The sequence below is a fragment of the Argentina silus genome (genome assembly GCF_951799395.1).
Source record: "Argentina silus genome assembly, chromosome: 3".
Classification (NCBI taxonomy): Eukaryota; Metazoa; Chordata; class Actinopteri; order Argentiniformes; family Argentinidae; genus Argentina; species Argentina silus.
Window position 1 is genome coordinate 260,984 of NC_139657.1, and position 5,000 is coordinate 265,983.

Sequence of the window (5,000 nt, forward strand, 5' to 3'; positions counted from 1 at the left end):
CTATACTACTGTACTACTGGGCATAGGGGTAGTGTGTAGGGAGTAGGGATCGTATGTAGAGGTAGTGTGTAGGGGTAGTGTGTAGGGAGTAGGGGTAGTGTGTAGTGTGTAGGGAGTAGGGGTAGTATGAAGAGGTAGTGTGTAGGGGTAGTGTGTAGGGAGTAGGGGTAGTATGTAGAGGTAGTGTGTAGGGGTAGTGTGTAGGGTGTAGGGATGTAGTGTGTAGGGTGTTGTGTAGGGTGTAGTGTGTAGGGATGTAGGGTGTAGTGTGTAGGGGTGTAGTGTGTAGAGTGTAGGGTGTAGGGTGTAGAGTGTAGTGTGTAGTGTGTAGGGGTAGTGTGTAGTGTGTAGGGAGTAGGGGTAGTATGTAGAGGTAGTGTGTAGGGTGTAGGGAGTAGGGTGTAGTGTGTAGGGAGTAGTGTGTAGGGTGTAGTGTGTAGTGTGTAGGGATGTAGTGTGTAGGGTGTTGTGTAGGGTGTAGTGTGTAGGGATGTAGGGTGTAGTGTGTAGGGGTGTAGTGTGTAGAGTGTAGGGTGTAGGGTGTAGAGCAGGGGTGGGCAATTATTTTTCCCAGGGGGCCACATGAGAAACAGAAAATATTATGGAGGGCCGGGCCAATAGCCTGAACTCAATTCTACATAACATTAATTTTATTTCTTTGTAAAAAGCAGTAAATTGCATTGTTTTGACAAGCTGTGACTGGTAAGAGTAAATGTTATGATTATTAAGCAATGAAAAAGTGAGGTTGCCTTACAAGAAATGTCATTTATTCAATCACATTTTCAAAAACAATGGTACACAAAATAAGAATGTTTTTAACAATTGTGACTTGCGCATTTCTCCACTCAGTCACATTAACCCCAAAACACATTTTAGTTTAATATACAGTATTGTTGGAAAGAGGAGATCCTTAGCTTTCTAAAGACATCAATATTGTCTTTGTACTCCAAATATTAAGCAGTCTAACCATCTAATTTACTGTTTCAGTTTTTTTTTCTTGTTCAGTGAGAGAAATCTAGTCTCTGTTGGGCTTTAACAAGTGTATCAAAGTCAGGCTGAATGTCTGAGGTGGCTATGCGAAGCACAGCTGACAGATGATCATCAGTGAGAGAGGATCTATACCTGGATTTGTTAAACTTCATCAATGAAAATGTTTGTTCACATATGTAGGTAGATCCAAAGAGAACCAACATCTTCTGAGCATGTCTCCTCATGTTTGGAAAGTTCTCCTTTTTGAGAGAGGAGTAAAAGTCCAGCACTGATTCTGACTTAAAGTGCTCTGCCAGTACCACATCAGACTGCAGGTCAATGAGCTCCAGCTGAACGTCACTGGGTGCATTATCCACAATGCAGGTGAAGGGAGAGAAGATCATGCTCATTTCATCCTCAACTGTTTTGAAATCTTCAAATCGCCTTGAAAACTCACCATACAGTGCTCCTAACATGGATGAGTACCTGTGGAGGTGATCAGCTGATGGTTTGACTTCTTTCAGGGTTTGCATGTGAGTGAGAGTGTTGCTCTCCAGTTGGCTTGAAAGAAACTGCAACTTTCTCATGAAAGCCTTCACCAGGCTGTGCATTTCATGAACAAAAAGGCCCTTGCCTTGCAGTTTGGTGTTCAGTTCATTCATCAGTGCAGTCACATCCACAGCAAATGCAAAATCTGCCATCCAGTCCCCATCTGAGAGCTCTGGGATGTCTTTGCCTTTCTTCTCACAAAACTCCTGAATCTCTGCTTTCAGGTCCCAAACTCTTTTCAGCACTTTGGCCAGGCTGAGCCATCTGACAGTTGTGTGGTAACCAATGTCACCATGTTCAGACTCATGCTCCTCCAAAAGCTCAACAAACTGTCTGTGATTTAATGCTCTTGCCCTGATAAAGCATACTATTTTAGTTACAACATCAGTAACATGGTTCACTTTTAACACTGACTTGCACAACACATTCTGATGTAGAATACAATGTAAAAATACCAATTTCTGCTCTGGGTCGATTTCAGTCACTTTATCTTGCATTCGTTTCAAAAGTCCAAAATTTTTCCCCGTCAGATTTGGACAACCATCGGTTGTGACACCTGCCAGTCTGTCCCATCTCAGTCCCAGCTCGTCCATGCATGCATTTACCTCCGTAAACAGATCGCTCCCCGTCGTCCCTTTCATTGACCGCACTGCTGCCAGCTCCTCCGTAATCTTGAAGTCTTTCGTTATCCCACGTAAAAATACAAGTAACTGGGCTGTGTCACGGACATCACAGCTCTCGTCCAAAGCTAAGGAGAAAAAGTCCAAATTTGCAATCTCACTTTGCAGCTGAAGCTCCAAATTCCCTGCGATGTCCTCGATCCTTCTCGTCACGGTTCACCTGGACAGCGGGACTTTCTCAAATGCTTCTTTTTTCTCGGGGCATATTAGCGCCGCAGAGTCCACCAAGCACTCTTTAATGAACTCCCCCTCCGAGAATGACTTGCTGTTTTTAGCGATTTTGTGGGATATCACAAAGCTGGTCTTGGTTGCTGCCTCACTGGATGTGTGAAGCTTGGTGAAGAAGCCTTGTTGCCTCTGTAGCTTAGCTAGCAAAGCTTCTGTTGTCCGTGACCGTTCAGCACCGGTCAACTCTTTGTATTTTACCGCGTGTTTCGTCTCGTAATGTCGATTCAAATTGTAATCCTTGAAAACGGCAATCTGCTCTCCGCAAACTAAACACACAGCTTTACCTCTGACTATAGTAAATAAATACTTATCAGTCCATGTTTTGTTGAAAACTCTGCATTCGGCATCGACCTTTCTTTTTTTGGCGTGACCAGACATTTTGAGGGCTATCTTGTGACAAGGTAATGTCAGATACCGTCAATCAGACTCGTCTCATCACACAGTTTTACGACAAGTCGTATCGAGTCATTAGGTACGCTTAAAAAACGTATACATAAATAAAAAACAATACGTTTATTTTCCAATTTCCATTTATCCCTACGGGGGCCGGTCAACGTCAGCCAAAGGGCCGTATGGCCGTATGTGGCCCGCGGGCCGTGCTATGCCCAGGTCTGGTGTAGAGTGTAGTGTGTAGTGTGTAGGGTGTAGAGTGTAGTGTGTAGAGTGTAGTGTGTAGTGTGACTGTTTCTGGACACCTCTGATGTAAATTGTTGTGCATGTTAGAAATGTTGTCTGAAGAGCTGCTTCAATAAAGACTTGTGTTCCGTTCTGAGGAAACGGTGTTCTGTGTGTGTGTGTGTGTGTGTGTGTGTGTGTGTGTGTGTGTGTGTGTGTATGTGTGTGTGTGTGTAGGAGGTTTCTGATTGGTTAGACGTGTGGCGAGGCGTGACTCAGGGGTTTCCTCTGTATACGACTTTCTGCAGAGGAAACATCAACAGACCCCAACAGACACCAACAGACACCAACAGACTGCTCACAGACACCAACAGACCACTCACAGACACCAACAGGCCGTTCACAGACACCAACAGACACCAACAGACCACTCACAGACGCCAACAGACTGCTCACAGACACCAACAGACAGCTCACAGACACCAACAGACCATTCAGAGACACCAACAGACCGCTCACAGACACCAACAGACACCAACAGACCACTCACAGACGCCAACAGACTGCTCACAGACATCAACAGACACCAACAGACCGCTTACAGACACCTACAGACACCAACAGACCATTCACAGACACCAACAGACCATTCACAGACACCAACAGACCACTCGCAGACACCAACAGACCACCAATAGACACCAACAGACCATTCACAGACACCAACAGACCACTCACAGACACCAACAGACCGCTCACAGACACAAACAGACCGTTCACAGACACCAACAGACCGCTCACAACCACAGCAGTCAAACGCAAGGCTACCACTATAGCACACCACCCTCCCCTCCCCACCCTCCCCTCCCCACCCTCCCTACCTCACCCTCCCTCCCCACCCTCCCTACCTCACCCCTCCCTCCCCTCCCCTCCCCTCCCTCCCCACCCTCCCTACCTCTCCCTCCCCTCCCTACCTCACCCTCCCCTCCCTCCCCTCCCCCCCCCTCCCCTCTCCTCCCCAGGATCATGTTCTAACTCAACTGTGAATGAGGAACCAGGAAGTTTGGTTTATATCCGTTTCTTCCTCATTCTTTGAGTGTTTCTGTCTCTGCATGTCATCAGACCTGGCCACATACATGAACCAATCACAATTCAGAGATGAACTATCACCTTGTGGTCCTCTTTTAACCCTGTCCTAACCTTGTCCTAACCTTGTCCTAACCCTGTCCTAACCTTGTCCTAACCTTGTTCTAACCCTGTCCTAACCCTGTCCTAACCTCGTCCTAACCCTGTCCTAACCCTGTCCTAACCCTGTGGTCCCTCTCTAACAGCCAGAGGCTGCAGTACCAGTTGAGGGTGTTCTATTCAGCCTCTATTTGATCAACCAGTGAAGCTATTTGACTGTTGTAGCCTGATAAAGCTGCTCAGACACAGGGTTAGGAGGAGGGGGGGGGAGGGGGGAGGAGGGGAGGAGGGGAGGAGAGGGGAGGGGGAGGAGGAGGGGGGGGGAGGAGGAGGGGAGGAGGAAGGGGGGGGAGGAGGAGGGGGGGAGGAGGAGGAGGGGGAGGAGGAGGGGAGGAGGAAGAGGGGGAGGAGGAGGAGAGGAGGAGGAGGGGGAGGAGGAGGAGGAGAGGAGGAGGAGGGGGAGGAGGAGAGGGAGGGGAAGAGGAGGGGGAAGAGGAGGAGGAGGAGGGGAGGGGAGGAGGAGAGGGGGAGGGGGGGAGGAGGAGGAGGGGGAGGAGGAGGAGGAGGAGGAGGAGGAGGACTCTCTCTAGAGTTCCACTAGACTCACCAGACCAGTTGGTCTGGCAGGATCAGTGTTGGAGTCTCTGACAGACGACAGTCACCTGCTCTGCTATCAGAGAGAGGAGTGTTCTTTGTGTGTGTGTGTGTGTGTGTGTGGTGCTGCTATCAGAGAGAGGAGTGTTCTTTGTGTGTGTGTGTGTGTGTGTGTGTGGT

General features: G+C 48.3%; 1 protein-coding gene across 2 annotated transcripts in view; it reads left to right on the top strand.

Annotated features, from left to right (window-relative positions):
* The first annotated feature begins 4,905 nt into the window (after positions 1–4,905).
* Positions 4,906–5,000, top strand: part of syt19 (synaptotagmin XIX) — a 7,291-nt gene continuing 7,196 nt past the window's right edge. For both annotated transcript variants that reach the window (XM_083666705.1, XM_083666706.1), the window contains exon 1: positions 4,906–5,000. This exon is cut by the window's right edge and continues 49 nt beyond it. The gene's annotated coding sequence lies outside the window, so the exon portion shown is untranslated.